General features: G+C 37.9%; 1 long non-coding RNA gene across 5 annotated transcripts in view; it reads right to left on the bottom strand.

Annotated features, from left to right (window-relative positions):
* LOC105498735 (uncharacterized) overlaps window positions 1-21,120 on the bottom strand; it is a 234,283-nt gene that overhangs the window by 70,638 nt on the left and 142,525 nt on the right. For 2 of the 5 annotated variants that reach the window (XR_011612402.1, XR_011612399.1), the window contains 2 exons: window positions 12,784-12,873; window positions 11,836-11,966 (listed from right to left, as the gene is read on the bottom strand). This is a non-coding gene — a long non-coding RNA (uncharacterized lncRNA). Of the gene's footprint in view, window positions 1-11,835; window positions 11,967-12,130; window positions 12,381-12,783; window positions 12,874-18,820; window positions 19,112-21,120 lie in introns of those variants that run through there. The other 3 variants (XR_011612400.1, XR_011612404.1, XR_011612401.1) reach the window with 2 other exon arrangements.

Genomic DNA, 21,120 nt, shown 5'->3' with positions numbered 1-21,120 from the left:
ATATCACATGTCTAATGTGAACCATAGCAGCTGTATCCAGGGCAATAACCCTTCTCCTTTTTTGTACACTTATTTTGTTCTATACCATCCCAATAAATATGCCTCATTGCAATTCCACTTTCCTTCAAATATTGTTTTCTACAGATCATTTCCAGAGAGTTACATAGCTATTTTTTGCCACTGATTAGAAAGAATAGGCATAATTTTTTTCCACTGCTATCTTTTATTTGCTTTGTAAGATTATTATGACCAAATATGCCAAAGTAGTGTATAATATTGGCCTGTTAAAATCTAAATATTTGAACAAAATTTGAGCAATATTTAAAATGAATCATTTTGTAAATTTTCTAGGTATTGGAGGAAAACAAGGAGAAGGATTAGCTTTCTAATTTATATCAGGATATGAATGAAAACCACTAGGTCTTCTCAAAACGTACACCATTTCTCCAGGATCAAGATAAGATGGCTGACCCGTTAGTTTAGTTCTGATTTCAGTTTTAGCAATGTCTTAATTGGAAAATGGCAAAACAATGTTGTCATGCAAGACTTCCAGGAGTGCATCTGTTTCTAATGTACAGTGCACAATTTAATGACGAGACACTTCAGTGGTCTACCCACTGCAAATCTCAGTTGTTAAATATGTCTGGAGCGAGACGTCTTTAAATAGTAGGCACTTTTTTGGTACATTAGTTTCCTCACACTCAGAAGCACAAAATGTGATTCTAGCTGTCACTTCATGTAAAGCTTTGTTTACTTTAAAATGCTATTTACAGCCTAAATGTCTTGTTCAAACTGATTAACTATAGTGGAATTTAAACTTTTATAAAACCTATTTGTTATGGTTAATGGTTTCAGAATTTTTACTTTCCCTTCAGACTATGAATTAAGGAATCACTCTAATTGGCATTCAAATGCAGAGCTCTCAAGGTAAATCTTGAAAAAGATAAACCAACAGTACTCCAGAAGAGATTAAAATCTTAAATGTAGCCACAACTTGGTGTAGAGTTTGGACTATAATCATAGGATATAAACACTTTTTTTTATTCTCCAAGAGACTAGGAATGAAGAGACAAAGTCAGAAAAACCATCCTCACACCACAATACCAAAGCAGTTACCAAACATTATCTTCATTGATGACTCAACTTGGCTAACCACATGCTTGCTGACTTGCTTGGTATCCATCAAATCTTTTACAGCACATAACATCCCATTATATGTGGTTAAATGTGGTTGTCCTATTTAGAGTTAGTCTAACCAGTATTACAAAGAGATAACAAACGTTGAATGATAATCCCATATTTTACCAGCAGGGTAAGGAAAAAACTCATACTAAGGAAATATAAATTGAACTTTTATTAAAATTGTTAAAATACTATTATAAGCCCCTGTTTGAGCTATGGAGAGATAGTACCTTAAAACAATCTACTTCACACCTCGTTTAGAATATCAAATAACTCCTGAATTTAATACCATCCTATTTATTTAGAGTTGAAAAAAATTTTTCCCAGCGAGATCTTGTTCTTTTTGCATCAGGTAATTGTGAGATAAATAGGACTCTCCTGATTAATGTGAAGATAGCTTTACAATTAAGTTAATAATTTTATGTAGCTGACAGAACTTTTAATCCTTGAGTCAGCAAAGACGATTGCAATCAGCAGTTTCTTAAGAAAAATTATGGAGATGATAGATGATGTGACGTCAAAGATTTATTTTGTCATTACTTCTCTAATTCAGTCTCTAACTCCTATTTTAAGGGAATTATAAAAAGATATCTTCCATACATTATTGCTTTCCAAATGCCTGGGGCAAACATTTTTTCTGTAGCCAGATCTTTCCCAACAATTTACTTTTCTCCTGATATCTTTTTCATGACTCCCAACCACTGTGTACACAGAAAATATAGGAAACTTGTAATAAATGATAAATTCTCACTTCAGAAACTTAACTTTGCTGGGAAAATAAATCATAATTAATCAGTCAAATTTAAATTATTATTTGATCTACTTATTTGGGTGACTGCTATAAAGATGATTACATGAAAAGGGACACAACTGTGGACTTTTGATTGGCTATTTTTATTAAATCTTTAAAATGTAATTCAACACATCATGCTTGATTACCTACTATCTGTTGAAAGTTTTTATAAGTATTTTGGATAAATAAGTGAAGACACAAATAGGAATTTCTTGCCATATTCAAGTGAGGAGACAGAAAACAAACCACAAACAGGATAAGAAAAATATAAAATAGGCGAGAAAATGAAAAGTCCTACATACAAGGAAAGGAAAATAGAGAACGGGGAATCAACAGTCGGGTGGTTGGAAAAATAAGATGCATGTTGCCATATGAAATAGAGTGGGCTGGCCAGGCTTTATTGAAAAAGTGAAATTTAAGCAAAGACTTGAAAGATATTTTGGAGTTACCTAAATGAGCATATTTGAGGAAAGAACTTTTCAGGGGGAGGAAATAGCTAAAGCAATAGATGAAGAAAGGTGAATAAAATAAGGATGATGAGGAGGTTGGGGGTTTCTGGCGATGGAGGAGTAAGTGAGAGACCCATAGGTGAGGTCAGAGTGGTATTGGTGGGGTTTGCAGAGCATACATAACATCCACGCAGGGTCTTTGGGCATATTCAAGGACTCTCCCTTTTTCTCCAAGTACAACAGGAAGCCATTTCAGAGTCTAGAGCAGAGGCATGCTATGACACGACTCACATCTTCAGAACAGTACTTGAAATCTTGAGAAGAGACTGCTGGGAAAGCAAGTGTAGAACCAGGAAGCCTAGTTGAGTGAATATTGCAGAAACCCAGGTGAGAAATAATAATGGCTTAAAACAGAGTGATAGCCAAGGAGTTGGTGAGAAGTGATCAAATCCAGGACATGTTTTAAAGAAAGACCCAACAGAATTTTGTAATGAATTAGGTATGGGGTGGGAGATGATGCAAAGGTCTTGAACTGAACAATCAGAATGTAGTTGACATCAGCTAAATTGGATAAGCCTATGCTCAGTTTGGAGGGCACAGATGAGGCCATCAGATTAAGGAAGATAGAGTAAGCAAGCCTGTGAAATGGTACTGTGAGGTCAAGTAACATGAGAACCAAAAATTGACCATTTAGACTAGTGATCTGAAGGTTATAAGTAAGCTCAACAGTATGATTTTTTGGTGGAGTAGTAGGAGTAAAAGGAAAAGAGAACTTGGAGACAAAACATCTGCATATCTCTGAAGAGCTTTACAGTGACGGAGAGCAAAGAAATGTGATGGCAGCCATTAGAGGAGAAGTGGTTAATAGATATTCTTATTTAAGATGAGAGAAATGATAGCATGAAAATAATAGAGAAGAGTGGACAATTTATGAACACATGTCTGAGTGGACATAAGGTGATTGACATCTAGTGCACAAGTTGAAGAACTGCATTTGGATAGGAAGATGGAAGAAAAAGCACACTGGTAGATGGGAACATGGCAGTAGAAGCTTAAATGCTGTAAGCTAAGAGTAAAGGTGAAAAGGGAGATTTTGAGACAAAAGCATAAGGTATTAAATAGTTTTTGAAGAGACTGGGTGCAATGGCTCATGCCTATAATTCCAACACTTTGGGAGGCTGAGATGGGAGGATCACTTGAAGCCAAGAGTTTGAGATCAGCCTGGGCAATATAGCAAGATCTTATCTCGCTTATCTACAAAATTAAAAGTTAAAAAAAGATAGCTGGGCATGGTGGCATGCACCTGTAGTACCAGCTACTGAGGAAGCTGAGGCAGGAGAATCGCTTGAGCTTAGAAGTTCAAGGTTACAATGAACCATCTATGATCACACTGCTGCACTCCAGCCTGGGGAACAGAGTGAGATCCTGTCTCTAAAAAACATAAATGAATGAGAGATTTGTCTTAGTGCCTGGCAAACTGGTTTGAACAAAACTGAAAAAGTGCCTCCAGTTTAAGAAAATCAATCCTCAAGTTTAGAGAGTTATAAGAAGCCTAACTCTATTCTAAAATTAGAGACTGTATTATTTTTTATTTCAGTTTTATTATAGAATATATCAAAAATATAAAAAGTAATATAATGAATGGTTATGCATTGATCACTCAGCTTTAATAAGTATCAACTCAAGGCTAAATATGGTTCATTATACAACTATACCCTCTTTTTTTCATTGACTATTTTAAAACAATCAATATATATAATCTTATAACCTACATATCATTTTATTTAATCTGCAAACACTTCAAGATGTATCTCTAGATGACAGGCACTCATTCTTATAAATATGCCACTACGATACCTAAAATATAATAACAATGACTCTTTATCATTGATTAACTGCTCATTGTTCCCATTGTACCAATTTGCTTCAGCTGAAATCCAATTAAGATCACAGCTTTGCCGTTGAATGATTTTTTAATATATCTTTAATTCTATAGTTTGCCATCCATCTTATTTTTTTCTTTGCAATTTGTTTCTGTTATTGATTATTCATGTTAAACAATTTGTCACACTGACATTTGCTGCTCACTGCATGTTCCTGGTGAATTTCGTATCTGCTTCTGTTTCCTTTACTTTTTATAAATTGACAGGTAGATCTGGTGGTTCAGTCATATTTTGGTTTATTTGGGTAATTTGTTTTCATAGGTGGTGTTGTATAACCAAATCAGGATTTGCACATCAGTGGTCTCTCATTTTGTTATTTTTTTTTCAGCAATTTCTGATAATTGTCTAGATCTGTTAACTTAATAGGAGTTATAAAATCTTGACATTCTACTACTTATTTCTCATGTATTAACTGAAATAATCACAGAGCAAAATGTAACCATAGACTAGTTTCTCATCCTGAAGTACAGCTCATTTAGAAAAAGCTGAAAAAAATCTTGACTATTTATTATTATATGGGAATTTTCAAAATAATAACTTGGTTTGTTAGTATCCTCAAAGGTCACCTACCAATGTTTATTTTAATAGTGTTATAAACAAATGGATGTACATAAATACAATGGATTTCAACCCATTGCATTATTTTTAATGATTCTCAAATTTCCCCTGTGACTAGTATAAGGCAGTTCAAATGGATTCTGAGTCTTATTAACCTAATTTTTTACTGAATCACAATAATTTTCAAACATTGAAAGAATAACTTCTCAAAATTTTGTGCTGTTCACTTTGCAATAGCTACAAATATGGCACACTTTTAGTTTAATCAGCATAATTAACACTTTTCTATTGCTTTCTTTAGTTTAGACCAGTCATAGGCAAACTATGGCCAGTGGGCTGACCTCTTGGTTTGAAAATGCAGTTTATAGATGGCCGAATAGGAACAGCTCCAGCCTCCAGCTCCCAGTGTGAGCGACAGAGAAGACGGGTGATTTCTGCATTTTCAACTGAGGTACTGGGTTCGTCTCACTGGGGCATGTCATGTCAGACAGTTGGCGCTGGTCCGCAGGTGCAGCACAACCAGTGAGAGCTGAAGCAGGGCAAGGCATCCCCTCACCTGGGAAGCGCAAGGGGGAAGGGAATTCCTTTTCCTAGCCAAAGGAAATTGAGACACACAACACCTGGAAAATCAGGTAACTCCCACCGTAATACTGTGCTTTACCAAGAGTCTTAGCAAATGGCACACCAGGAGTTTATATTCCACACCTGGCCCAGAGGGTCCCATGCCAACGGAGCCTCCCTCATTGCTAGCACAGCAGTCTGAGATCTAACTGCAAGGTGGCAGTGAGGCTGGGGGAGGGGCACCCACCATTGCTGAGGCTTAAGTAGGTAAACAAAGCCACTGGGAAGCTCAAATTGGGTAGAGTCCACCACAGCTCAAGGACACCTGCCTGCCTCTGTAGACTCCTCCTCTGGGGACAGGGCATAGCTAAACATAAAGCAGCAGAAACCTCGGCAAAGGTAAATGCCCCTGTCTGACAGCTTTGAAGAGAGCATGGATCTCCCAGCATGGAGGTTGATATCTGAGAATGGACAGATGGCCTGCTCAAGTGGGTCACTGACCCCTGAGTAGCCTAACTGGGAGACATCCCCCACTAGGTGCAGACAGACACCTCACACCTCACACAGTGGGGTACACCCCTGAGACGAAGCTTCCAGAGCAAGAATCAGACAGCAACACTCGCTGTTCAGCAATATTCTATCTTCTGCAGCCTCTGCTGCTGATACCCAGGCAAACAGGGTCTGGAGTGGACCTCAAGCAAACGCCAACAGACCTACAGCTGAGGGTCCTGACAGTTAGAAGGAAAACTAACAAACAGAAAGGACACCCACACCAAAACCCCATCAGTACGTCACCATCATCAAAGACCAAAGGCAGATAAAACCACAAAGATGGGGAAAAAGCAGTGCAGAAAAGCTGGAAATTCAAAAAATCAGAGTGCATCTCCCCCTCCAAAGGAACACAGCTCATTGCCAGCAACAGAACAAAGCTGGATGGAGAATGACTTTGACGAGTTGAGAGAAGAAGGCTTCAGTCAATCAAACTTCTCAGAGCTAAAGGAGGAACTACGTAACCAGCGCAAAGAAACTAAAAACCTTAAAAAAAGATTTCATGAATGGCTAACTAGAATAACTAATGTAGAGAAGTCCTTAAAAGAACTGATGGAGATGAAAACCATAACACGAGAACTACATGACAAATGCACAAGCTTCAGTAACCGACTCGATCAACTGGAAGAAAGAGGATCAGTGATTGAAGATCAAATTAATGAAATGAAGCACAAAGAGAAGTGTAGAGAAAAAAGAGGAAAAAGAAATGAACAAAGCCTCCAGGAAATACAGGATTATGTGAAAAGACCAAATCTAGGTCTGATTGGAGTGCCTGAAAGTGACGGGGAAAATGGAACCAAGTTGGAAAACACTCTGCAGAATATCATCCAGGAGAACTTCCCCAACCTAGTAAGGCAGGCCAACATTCAAATTCAGGAAATACAGACAACACCACAAAGATACTTCTCAAGAAGAGCAACTCCAAGACACATAATTGTCAGATTCACCAAAGTTGGAATGAAGGAAAAAATGTTAAGGGCAGCCAGAGAGAAAGGTCGGGTTACACACAAAGGGAAGTCCATCAGACTAACAGCAGATCTCTCGGCAGAACCACATGATTATCTCAATAGATGCAGAAAAGGCCTTTGACAAAATTCAACACCCCTTCATGCTAAAAACTCTCAATAAATTCGGTATTGATGGAATGTATCTCAAAATAATAAGAGCTATTTAGGACAAACCCACAGCCAATATCATACTGAATGAGCAAAACCAGGAAGCATTCCCTTTGAAAACTGGCACAAGATGGGGATGCCCTCTCTTACCACTCGTATTCAACGTAGTGTTGGAAGTTCCGCCTAGGGCAATTAGGCAAGAGAAATAAATCAAGGGTATTCAGTTAGGAAAAGAAGAAGTCAAATTGTCCCTGATTGCAGATGACATCATTGTATATTTAGAAAACTCTATTGTCTCAACCCAAAATCTCCTTAGGCTGATAAGCAACTTCAGCAAAGTCTCAGGATACAAAATCAATGTGCAAAAATCACAAGCATTCTTATACACCAGTAACAGAGAGCCAAATCATGAATGAACTCCCACTCACAATTGCTTCAAAGAGAAGAAAATACCTAGGAATCCAACTTACAAGGGATGTAAAGGACCTCTTCAAGGAGAACTACAAACCACTGCTCAGTGAAATAAAAGAGGACACAAACAATGGAAGAACACACCATGCTCATGGATAGGAAGAATCAATATTATGAAAATGGCCATAGTGCCCAAGGTAATTTATAGATTCAAGGCCATCCCCATTAAGCTACCAATGACTTTCTTCACAGAATTGGAAAAAGCTGCTTTAAAGTTCATATGGAACTATAAAAGAGCCTGCATTGCCAAGACAATCCCAAGCCAAAAGAACAAAGCTGGAGGCATCATTCTACCTGACTTCAAATTATACTACAAGGATACAGTAACCAAAACAGCATGATACTGATACCAAAACAGAGATATAGACCAATGGAACAGAACGGAGCCCTCAGAAATAATACCTCACATCTACAGCCATCTGATCTTTGACAAACCTGAGAAAAACAAGAAATGGGGAAAGGATTCCCTATTTAATAAATGGTGCTGGGAAAATTGGCTAGCCATAAGTAGAAAGCTGAAACTGGATCCTTTCCTTACTCCTTAGACGAAAATTAATTCAAGATGGATTAGAGACTTAAATGTTAGACCTAAAACCATAAAAGCCCTAGAAGAAAACCTAGGTAATACCATTCAGGACATAGCCATGGGCAAGGACTTCATGTCTAAAACACCAAAAGCAATGGCAACAAAAGCCAGAATTGACATATGGGATCTAATTAAACTAAAGAGCTTCTGCACAGCAAAGGAAACTACCATCAGAGTGAACAGACAACCTACAGAATGGGAGAACATTTTTGTAATCTACTCATCTGACAAAGGGCTAATATCCAGAACCTATAAAGAACTCAATCAAATCTACAAGAAAAAAACAAACAACCCCATCAAATGTGGGCAATGGATATAAACAGACACTTCTCAAAAGAAGACATTCGTACAGCCAACAGACACATGAAAAAAATGATCATAACTGGCCATCAGAGAAATGCAAATCAAAACCACAATGAGATACCATCTCACATCAGTTAGAATGGCGATCATTAAAAAATCAGGAAACAATAGGTGCTGGAAAGGATGTGGAGAAATAGGAACACTTTTACACTGTTGGTGGGATTGTAAACTAGTTCAACCATTATGGAAAGCAGTATGGCGATTCCTCAAGGATCTAGAACTAGAAGTACCATATGACCCAGCCATCCCATTACTGGGGATATACCCAAAGATTTTAAGTCATGCTGCTATAAAGACACATGCACACATATGTTTATTGCGGCACTATTCACAATAGCAAAGACTTGGAATCAACCCAAATGTCCATCAGTGACAGACTGGATTAAGAAAATGTGGCACATATACACCATGGAATACTATGCAGTCATAAAAAAGGATGAGTTTGTGTCCTTTGTAGGGACATGGATGCAGCTAGAAACCATCATTCTCAGCAAACTATCACAAGAACAGAAAACCACATACCGAGTGTTCTCACTCATAGGTGGGAATTGAACAATGAGATCACTTGGACACAGGAACGGGAACATCACACACTGGGTCCTATTGTGGGGAGAGGGGAGAGGAGAGGGATAGCATTAGGAGATATACCTAATGTAAATGAGTTAATGGGTGCAGCACACCAACATGGCACATGTATACATATGTAACAAACCTGCACGTTGTGCACATGTACCCTAGAACTTAAAGTATAACAATAAAAAAAAAATAAAATGCAGTTTATTGGAACAAAGTCATACCTACTTTTTTATGTATTGCCTATGACTGCTTTCACTCAACAGCAATATAGTAGTTGTAATAAAGACCAACTACATAGTCATCAAGCCTTAAATATTTACTATCTGGTCCTTTACAGTAAAAGTTTGGTAACTCAATCTTGACAATCAACATAATAAATCATGCCTTTATTTACTATTTCCAGTTTCTGTGATGTGAACACATTATGCCAATTTCAAATCACTAACATATCACTGAAGGCAGAGTTGAGAAGAAACACAGAACATATCATTATATACTGTTTTCAATATATAGATACAAATGGCATAAATAACTACAAGAACATAGATAAAAGCAAATTTAGTGAAATAATTAAGAATTTGTGAATTTTAAAAATGTATTTTTGGTCTGGCGCAATGGCTCATGCCTGTAATCTCAGCACTTTTGGAGGCTAAGACAGGCTTGAGCCCAGAAGTTTGTGACTAGCCTGGGCAAATTGCAAAACCCTGTCTGTACTAAAAATACAAAAATTAGTTGGGTCTAATTAGTAGTGTCTGCCTATAGTCTCTACTACCTCGGAGGCTGAGGTGGGAGGATTGCCTGAGTCTAAGAGGTCGAAGCTGCAATGAGCTGTGATTGTGCTATTGCACTTCAACCTGTATGACAGAGGGAGACTCTGTCTCAAACAAAACAAAACAAACAACAACAACAACTGGGTGAGGTGGCTCAGGACTATAATATCTCAGCATTTTGAGAGGTCAAGGCAGGTGGATCACCTGAAGTCAGGAGTTCGAGACCAGCCTGGCCAACATTATGAAACCCCATCTCTACTAAAAAATCCAAAATTTAGCTGGGTGTGGTGGCAGGTGCCTGTAATCCCAGCTGCTTGGGAGGCTGAGGCAGGAGAATTGCTTGAGCCTGGGAGGCAGAGGTTGCAGTGAGCCAAGCTTGCCCCACTGCACTCCAGCCTGGGCAACAGAGTGAGACTTCATCTCAAAAAAACAAAAAACAAACAAAAAAACCCCGAAAAACAAAAATAATGTATTATTTTAAAGACGATTTACTGTTACGAGTTTCTACAATTGAATGGTTAATAAGAGCTGTGTTTAACGACCTGCTCACAATAGTGCTGATAATTTAACAATCAGTTCTCACAAGTTAATGCAAGCTGGTTCCAATGAACCACTTCTTATATTCCCACTAGTTGGAGCTTACCAGATTTTATTTTATTTTTTTTTTGAGACTGACTCTCACTCTCTCGCCCGGGCTGGAGTGCAGTGGTACACTCTCAGCTCACTGCAATCTGCACCTCCCACGTTCAAGCGATTCTCGTGCCTTAGCCTTCCAAGTAGCTGGGATCACAGGTGCACACCACCACGTCCAGCTAATTTTTGTATTTTTCGTAGAGATGGGGTGTTGCCATGTTGGCCAGGCTGGTCTTGATCTCCTGGCGTCAAGTGACCCACCTGCCTCAGCCTCCCAAAGTGCTGGTATTACAGGCATGAGCCACAGCACCCAGCCTCATTAGTTTTGATTTTGACGCCTTAGTAGACACACACATCCATTATCCTATTGGTAATGTTGGCTGGCAAGTTAGCTATGAATGAATAGAAAGACTTTAAAACCTAAATACCTTGGTATGATTAAATATTAAAACTAAATATAATCATAAAAGTGCCTCTTGTAGAAGAAAATCGATTTAGCTAAATCTAAAGAGTGTTTGAAATTGAGAACACTGTTTGAAAGGGAGGCACTAGTAAATTTAGGACAAAAACAACATGTATTTAACCTTCGAAATGCTGTCTTTGTCAGCTGCTTACCATATGTACTTCACCAAGTCCAATCATAAGTGACTTCCTAGGGTCAGAGTGGACACTATAGGACATGAGTGTGTTATTCCCACCTTCGACCAAAATGACAAACAATAATGATTTATCAAATAATTTCTACCTTTAGAGGTTGGCCACAACCTCACCATCCCACTCAACATGGAGTTCCAAGCAAGTCACTAGTGACTGATTATAATTAAACATGAGATTAAGCCCCAAAGTCATTTTTGATTTAACATTTCACAGATACATATATATAATATATATTCTTATTTTCAATATGCTTCAGTGTACTTCCAGAATAACTTTTAAAATATCTTAAGCTTTTATTTCTATAAGTAGAATAACACTCAAAGTTCCTGAATTTAAACACCAGGCAGGTACAGACTGTCAACCTAACATTTTGGAAAGGCAGAGTATAATTGAAGCCTGCAAAAGGAATTATTACTAAAATTTATCAGAGATTTGATTTATGAGGTGTTACGTTGAGTCTACCCAATTATTTTTCTGCTTGTTAAACAGCACTGAAACTAAAGAAGATTTGGGCTGCTAGAATTAAGGAGCTTTTTCCCGGGCTATATTGTCAGTAATATGCATCAGACAAAATGTGAGAAACCTTTCTACATTACGGCTTGTGATCCAGGAAAATCAAGGGGCAGTACCTTCATTCTGAAGTCCCAATAAATGATCTTCTTTGATCAAAAAAGTGAGCCAGACACTAAAATATTGTCACGGAAGAACTGAAGGCAGGGAGATGCTCAAATCCTCCCAAGTCTGGCATTCAGTGCACCACCTGAAAAGAAGTTATTCAAATACAAAGGAATTACCATGTGAATGGTGTTTCCGCACAATTTCTGCATATGCTGCCTTGCATTTTTATCAAGACGACAAACATAAACCAGCGTGAGAAAGCAGGTGCCTTTTTCCACCATATCTTTTGAACATCAGTATTTCCCAGCAGTTAACTGCATGTGATAATGGCCAGAGCACAGAAACGTATTGATTTGGATCCAAACTCTTCACCCAGAAGCAGCTTTTTGTTGTATATTTTAAGCTTGGAGCTTTTGATCCAGATTCATTAGATGGCAGATCATTTAAATAAGAAGGCAACGAGGCTGATTGAGGGGAAACTTCATAAGATGTTGAAGTCTCAAAGAATATTTCAGCTCAAAGGGATTTCTTTCTTGGAGCCAAATTCAGATCCCACCTACAGAGTTAAAGCCATTAATTATTAACCACAGTATTACATATTAAAATTACAAGATATCAGGTTGACAGCACATTGCAACGAGCCTTCAGATTGTGATTTCCCATCCTAATGATGATGATAAGATAGGACTGAATGGCAAATTGCTATTGCTTTCAGTTGAAAATTTGAAAGAGCTGTGCCCTGATCCCTCGTTACAGAGAACTGCTATTCATTCAGCAGCACTGCTAGCAGAAATAAACCCAGGGTCTAGTGCGGTGGCGGCAGAGATGTTAATTCACAAGACAGCAAGCAGAGAGAAGCTGCTAAATGGCACAGTGGGTTAATGACGCACTACAGTGCTTCACCATGGGAGACATATGGGTTGAATTCTGGCATTGTTCACAAGTGAAAATTGGTTTACCAATCTTAGCTTGGTCCCTGGTGGACAGTTGTCCTTGTCCTAGACCTCCTCAGATGTTGTCCTAATTTTCTACACAGGAGAGGCTCAAGTCTGCAAGAGAAGGAAAGTTACTTATGAGAGTGAAATTGGTTTAGCAGAGTTAGAAGAGGAAATGGGCCCAATATCTTCCCTGTTTTAATTCCGGTTGCTGCCAGTATCTCATTTTCACAAGCATAAAAATCCACTCAGGGCTGCAAAAGAAAGGGTATAAGCAAGGCCAATTTTCTTTCTGCTAAAACTACATCCCCAAGAGCTAAGCAGGCTTAGCACTAATTTATTAAAAACAGGATACTTATTTGAAACAGGCCTTGCCCTCAGTAGGGAATCTTAGGACTACCAGCTTAAGAGCAGAATAGCTTAGTCAAAAACTTACGCATTTTAAAACATAGTATAAGATATAAAATAATAGGATTCTATGTAACTCTTCTTGTTATAATGCACATGTTCTTAACAGCAAGAGAATGTGCAGAATACTTTTTAAAATGTATTTGTATATTTTAAAGTACTTTTTTTTTAACATTAAATAAAAGCCTTTCCTTTAACAGAAAGACACTCACTTATTTACTCTCCTATGTGAAAAAATAGTCACTGGTAATAAACATTTAAAAACTGCAAATGAAATAAAATGATGAGAGACAATGTTTAATAAAACTTTATATATAAAGAACTCAAATGAGAAATAAAAGGAAATTACAGAAGTGGATAACACTTTTTTCTAATTCAGAAACTAACAAAGGCTATGGTGACAGAGACTAAAGCATTGAGAGATTAATGAAAGATTTCAAAAAGTAGAAAGAAATATCCATGGCCTAAAAAAGGAAAGAAGATTTAATAATAAAAATAAAGACTAATATCTATAAAAGACTTTTGAAAGTGACAAAGAAAAAATAAAAATAAAAATGCTGAAATAATTAGTACTTGTGAATTTCAGGCTATTCAGATATTTTCCATCTCTACAATCATTATTATTTTCTGGGATTATGTAACAGATTCTCTCATTAATTCTGCCTTCAATCAATCATTCCTTCTCATCTATCTGTTTTTTTAACTTTTAATTGGTTTTGAGGATGGCTAATATTCATTGTTAACTCTTTTCCCGTTTAGGGGGGAAAAAAGTACAGCTCATTGCCAGTAATCATTTAATTTGACATAAACACACTCTTTGAGGCTGAAGCAAATCTGACTGAGTTTCATCATAAAACTAAAATATAAAAACTGTTCTTGGAGTTATTTCTACACAGAACAAACATCAAAATCATCGGAATCATCAGAATTGTCTAGTTTGGAAATATCGAGTTCATCAAATTCAGCCAACAATTGTTTGAGAATGATGTTAATATCACACATAGGAATGCTACATTTTCTAGGATTTGACGTTATCATCCCTCGAGAATTACTATATTTTGTAAATGGAAATACGACTACTAAAAACAGAATACTGTAAATACAATGATTTCTTTTGTTTCAAAAGTCGACACACCAGAGTGATGTGAAAATAATAATAAAAGCCAGATACGTTGTGGCAAAGTTCTCAGGGTAAATGCTGCAGCCGCAAGCACTGTCGGCAGGTATCCTTGGGGCAAAAGGGAAAAAAGTTAAAAGTACATACTCGGTAGCCAAACACTTTGGCAGAGGAATCAAACAGAAAGCAAGAGATTTATAAACATCATATTAAAGTAAAAAATGAGAGAAAAATTCAAATGCAAACGTATTTGTTTAAACAAATAATTTACTTATTTCACAACTCATGATCCCTAAAGATGGTAGAGGCATCTAGTCCGCAATTCCCTTTCTTTTGGAAACCAGTCTCATCCTCTCTAAAAATAGTCAGCTTCATGAAGCTAAAGTCATCCCTTATTTACTTCCAACAAGACTCATTTGTTCATGATCTGTTTGTCCTTCAATTCCCATTCCCATTCCTATACCCACAGCTGATTTTCAAATGCGTTTTCAAAATCCTCTTCTTACATGTGCCTCATTCTCTGTTTGCATTGCCTCCACTCTCCTGGCCTGCTCAAATCTAATTTGTCTCTATTTCCTCCCTATAAAGCTTTCATTGATACTTTTGGTCCATAGCGATCTCCTCTTCCCCTAACGATAAATGACTCCCCCCTCATTAGGAATTAGAAAACAGCCAAATCCCTGACTTGGAATTTCCTATTTGATTTTATATGACTATGAATTTTTCAGGAGTCTTTCTCTAGTTTCTCCAGATTTTAAGATTAAGAAAAATAACTTGTATGCACAGTCATTTTTTAATAAATATAGAAGTATATATGTGTGTGTATATATTCCTCTTCTGACTTTACATATTTATTTTGATATTTCAAAATACCTAGCACATTGCCTTATTCAGAGGAGTAGTTTAATAAATATGTTTGAATGAATGCCCACCATAAAATAATTACAACTTCTTTTTCTCTGTTAACAGATTATCCTCCCCAATTCTAATCAGTTATTTAAAACCTTCATAAAATTTAAATGGAACACAAGCAGAATCATTTAATTCTTAGCTATTAAGGTGATAATGACAGATTTTGAAAGTAATGAGACAGCATTTTGATTTTAAAATACTCCATTTAATACTTTTAAAATTATGATATGATTCAAGTGCAATTTTGGATTATTTTAAAATAAATTGTGACAAATTTGAAATTATTTAAAACCCTTTAAGAACTTTCCTACATAGAGCATTAGATAAGGGCAGTTTTTATTTAATTTTAGGGAAAGTAGCAGGTTCAATGAGAAATATTTATGTATAAAAGAACTTGGACTGCCAAGTTGGATTAAGTATATCTAAAATAATTTAAATTACTACATTGAGACTTTAAGAACCTGTAGCTCCATGTCAATGGGACTTTGGTCCACGTGCTTTCTTCTGGTACAAATGATTTTGAATAGAAAGTACCGAGGCCAGGCACAGTGGCTCACGCCTATAATCCCAGCACTTTGGGAGGCCGAGGCAGGCAGATGACGAGGTCAGGAAATCGAGACCATCCTGGCTAACACGGTGAAACCCCGTCTGTACTAAAAATACAAAAAAATTAGACGGGCGTGGTGGCGGGCGCCTATAGTCCCAGCCACTCGGGAGGCTGAGGCCGGAGAATGGCGTGAACCCGGGAGGCGGAGCTTGTAGTGAGCCATAGCCGTCAAAAGGAAGGAAGGAAGGAAGGGAGGGAGGGAGGGGAAAAGAGAGAGAGAAAGAAAAAGGAAGAAAGAAAGAAAAGAACCGAGCATGGTGGCTCATACCTGTAATCCCAGCACTTTGGAAGGCTGAGGTAGGAGGATTGCTTGAGCCCAAGAGTTTGAGACCAGCCTAGGTAACACAGCAAGACCTCATCTCTTTAAAAAAAAAAAAAAAAAAAGTCTCTAAAGTCACCTTCACAGGGTTAACAAGAATTCTAGGCAAAAATATAGTTATAATTAAGCATTAACTAGGCTGTGCTCTGACCCACTTTTTCATAATCGAAAGTCACATAGCCCTAGATACTGACCATTTGCATCCCAACTCTTCTTTTTTTTTTTTTTGAGACGGAGTCTTGCTCTGTCGCCCAGGCTGGAGTGCAGTGGCGCGATCTCCGCTCACTGCAAGCTCCGACCCCCCGGGTTCACGCCATTCTCCTGTTTCAGCCTCCCGAGTAGCTGGGACTACAGGCGCCCGCCGCCTCGCCCGGCTAGTTTTTTTGTATTTTTTAGTAGAGACGGGGTTTCACCGTGTTAGCCGGGATGGTCTCGATCTCCTGGCCTCGTGATCCGCCCGCCTCGGCCTCCCAAAGTGCTGGGCCAACTCTTCTTATAAATAGGATTCCTGATTATAGAATCATAAGGTTTTTAAGAATTGCTTAAGCAGATTCTGAATTTCAGAGAAAGAGCTGACACCAACCAGTTTGAAGACCCTCACAGAAGAACCGAATCAGTATTGAAAATGTAGTTTCTTCATCTCCCTTTCCCAAGACTTCACCCTGCACTTTTCAACCATTCAGCGATCTCCACACTTTAGTCCACTCCAAAACTCTTAAAGTCCCTAGCCCCAGACTCCTTGGGGAGATGAATATGAAGTTTCCTCCCATGTCCTCGTTCAGCAGCCCTACGATTAAACCTCTTTCTCTGCTGCCACCCAGTGTCTCAGCGTATTGACTTGCCCTGCACGCAGGGCAATGAACCTATTATGGTTATACAACCATAAATAGAGCAATTACCAATAGAAAGGTAATTTTGCTGTAATAAAAGAATAGCACAAATAGCAGAAGGAAGAAACTCAAGGGGAAAATTTGTAACCACTAGCAGCATAACATGTTTTGGGAGATGTATCCACAAGGACAGCACTATAGCTGGGGAACGTGGACAATAGATGAAGCCAAAGGGAACCATAATTCTGTCTATGGACCAGCACCTGATCTGGATGGATTTCTTCATTCAAGAATCTATTATCATTTTAAAAAAAAAACAAAAACAAAAAACACAAAAACCCAGCAGTCACAACTATAAGGCAGGCTATAAAATGTCTGCAAAATAGAAAAAAAAATATTATCTGAAATGATTTTCTAGAGCCAAGGTTACTAACCAGTGTACTGTGGCATACCTAAAGGTTGCAGATAGGCCACAGATGACTGAAATTTAACCTTCTCAGCTCTCAAAGTAACCAGAGAGAACTTGGGGTAGCTGGGACCCATGCAGTAGTCCAATCAGTTTGCCCTGGGACATCATCAAATGTTACCCTTTTTCTACATGTGTAAAGAATGGTGCCAAAAAAAAAGTTCAAAAAATTATTTATCATTCTCATTAGTATCCCAGTTGACATGACTTCTATAAAAAAGAAGCAGGAAGTTGATAAGATTTGAATATCTGCATTTGTTTATATTATTCTAAATGCAAACATAAGGTTTCTGGATCAAGGCAGATTATAACCATAGTAGTAGCTATATCTGTTACCTGCACTTCAATTTCTTTCCCCACTCTGGAAAGAAGAGCCATGTGGATAGGCTGGCATGTGTGTGTGTCATACAACAAGAGAAGAGCCCTATAATTAGGAATCTGGCAGTTAATATCCATGCTGTCCAACTGACATCCTTACCTCCTGTGAGAAGAGGAAATAATCTCTCCAATGTAAACAAATTATTGGGTAGAGAAGGGGAAGATTCCTAGGTTCTTACCTTTGGCATACAAATAAATGTCTCTAGGTGTTCTATAAGAATAAAATACAAATATTTCTGACCTGTCACATAAGCATTTGCATGATCTTAACTACACATATGTCTCCAGCTTTATATCCTCACCCTGTCTTGATTAAACCCTGCAATTCAACCACAGTGAACTTATTTTACGTTGCAGTATGCCATAATTTGTGCTTTGAGGTTTATATCTCCTGGAAATTATGCAAGGATCCTAGTTTCATGCCCCTTGGAATATAAATATACAAACATGTTCAAACAAACAAGGACGTCATCAGGTAAAATTTGAAAGGCTGAAATAAGACTTCCATATACATACGAAAACAGAATTTTTCTGCATTAGAAAATCTAAGAAAAAAAATTTATCCTAGTCATAAATTGGCATATGCACAAAATTAAATTATCACGGCAAACACCAAATCTCATAGGCATAAGGGACAAAACAAAGGTTAGAACAAGTTAGCCATTGCTACAGCCAGTGTTTTCAGAGTGGTTACAATGTTTCAAGACTTTTGATATGAAGTACCCGATGTTTGCCTTCAGGAACTTATTCAGATGTGGGATTTAGACAGAAAATGACAAGACAGTAAGTTCTAGGAAGGGGAAAATTAAACAGGGGCAGCAATCTCAGTAAGGGTTTGGAAAATGGTCTGAGATGGCTGATTCTGGAATGATGCGTGAGTCAGTATAAAGACCAGGAAAGAATGTTCCAGAAGGGGATGGAAACAGGGGTGTATGATTTGATGGGAGGGGTTTGTTACGCAAATGAAGGCAGAACGCTGTGGATAAAACAAATGATGGCATACTGCAGTGTAAAATAAGTTTATTGTGGTTGAATTGTAGGGTTTAATCAAGACAAGGTCAGGATATAAAGTTTAATCAAGACAAGGTCAGGATATAAAGCTGGAGACATATGTGTAGTTAAGATCGTGCAAATGCTTATATGACAGGTCAGAAATTTGTATTTTATCCTTATAGAAATAATTGCTTTTGAAGGATTTTAAGCAGAAGAGTGATCTTTGAGAAATTTTCATTGTAGTCCTTTAGGGTTCAAATCCTCTGTCTACCATTTGACCTTTGGCCTAATAGATATTTCCTCCATGTCTCAGTTTCCTTATCTGTAGAATAGAGATAATAACAATACTTAAACAATACAGTTGTTGTAAGGATTAAAGGAGAATTATTTGGCAAGTACATGACACATAGTAAATTTTCTACAAATAGCTATTATTATTAAGGGATTTTAAACAGAAGAAGAATACAATTGGAATTTAGGGAAGTCTTTCTGGCTGCATTGTGGAGGCAGATTCAAAGGTGTAAAACTGCATGTAGACAGAACAGTTAAGAAGCTGTTACACAAGAATCCAGAAAAGAGAAGAAGATCCTTTGAGACAGAGTATTGGCAAGGCACACAGAAATAGACACGTACAAGCTATACGTAGAAGGAAGAAGCCATAGACAGAATGATTAAACGAATATAAGGATTGAGTGATTGCACCCTGTACTTTAGAGCATTGAGAATTGGAGTTCAGTAATTAAACATTTGATGATGATTTTGATTGTTTCCAATTAACTGATTGATTGACTTTGTCTTTCCCTATTAGATCCATTAGGTGTCTTTTTTTTTTTTTTTTTTTTTTTAGACAGGGTCTTGTCTGTCACCCAGACTGGACTACAGTGGCACTATAACTCACTGCAGCCTTGAACTCCTGGGCTCCAGTGATCCCCCCATCTCAGCCTCCCAAGTAGCTGGGATTACAGGAGCACACCTCCACTCTTAGCTAATTTTTTTTTTTTTTTTTTTTTTTTTTTTTTTTTTTTTTGAGACAGAGTCTCGCTCTGCCGCCCAGGCTGGAGTGCAGTGGCGTGATCTAGGCTCACTGCAAGCTCCGCCTCCCGGGTTCACGCCATTCTCCTGCCTCAGCCTCCCGAGTAGCTGGGACTACAGGCGCCCGCCACCTCGCCCGGCTAGTTTTTTTGTATTTTTTAGTAGAAACGGGGTTTCACCGTGTCAGCCAGGATTGTCTCGATCTCCCGACCTCGTGATCCGCCCATCTCGGCCTCCCAAAGTGCTGGGATTACAGGCTTGAGCCACCGCGCCCGACCAGCTAATTTTTTAAAAATTACTTTTATAGACTTGCTATCTTGCTCAGACTGGTCTCAAATTCCTGGCCTCTAGCAATACGTCCACCTCAGCCTCCCAAAAGACTGGAATTACTGGTGTGCACCACTGTGCCTAGCATTTTCATCATCGTATTATAGTGCGTAATAAACAATAGACATGTTTTAATATGTTGAGTATTTTGTGTGGTAAGATGATAAATTTGACTCTGGAAATATAAATGTGAGTATGATTTTGTAGTGCAAGATAGCAGTCTGTACAGGGGTTGTATTTGAAAATTTTAGCTGTTGGAGTGAGTGTGGTTATCAAGAAGATAATAGGCAGTGAGAAGACAGTGGGTTGGGCATAGAACCCTGAAGAACATGGGCAGGTAAAGGAAGAAAAGCCTTGAAAGGATTCTAAGAAAGAATGTCTGAAAATTGGAAGAAAGACATGGAATTTGTGTGTCAACAAAAGTGGAAAATGGTGTTTTAAAAGCAACAGCAATACAAAACAGTCTTTTAAGCAATTAAACAGTAGGAAATGTTAAGAGGTCAAGTATAATAAATAGCAAGATACTGGCTAGTGAAGTTTACATACATTATAGGATAAGGAATATAAAATGAGATTCAAGTAGTGACAATAAAATTTAACTTTTTAGAGGTTACTAAGCTACAAAAAAAAAAAAATAGGTAAGTAATCAGAAAGAGAAATCATGTTGTGCAGATAAGTGTGAAACTCCCTAAATGTTGACAGGATAATTAGTAGAGTAAAAATCCCGAAAAGGTCAGGATTGGAGCTGGCATATGGAGAAATTATCACTGGGCAGAGGGAGGAATCCTTCTTCCACTATAAGAAAAAGAGGAGAGGATGGGCCAGGTATGTTTTCAGGTTCAGGGACAGAAATATAAGACTTATTTTCTCCATGCATCAGAAGCGGGGGCCAAGAGGGACACATGGGAATCCTAAAGAATGTGGGTAACTGTTAAAATAGATATTATAGAGAATGGAGGACTGAAACAGTAA

The sequence above is a fragment of the Macaca nemestrina genome, chromosome 14, assembly GCF_043159975.1.
Source record: "Macaca nemestrina isolate mMacNem1 chromosome 14, mMacNem.hap1, whole genome shotgun sequence".
In the NCBI taxonomy this organism is placed as follows: Eukaryota; Metazoa; Chordata; class Mammalia; order Primates; family Cercopithecidae; genus Macaca; species Macaca nemestrina.
Note: the sequence above shows the minus strand (reverse complement) of the source record. Positions and strands in the feature narration are given on the sequence as shown.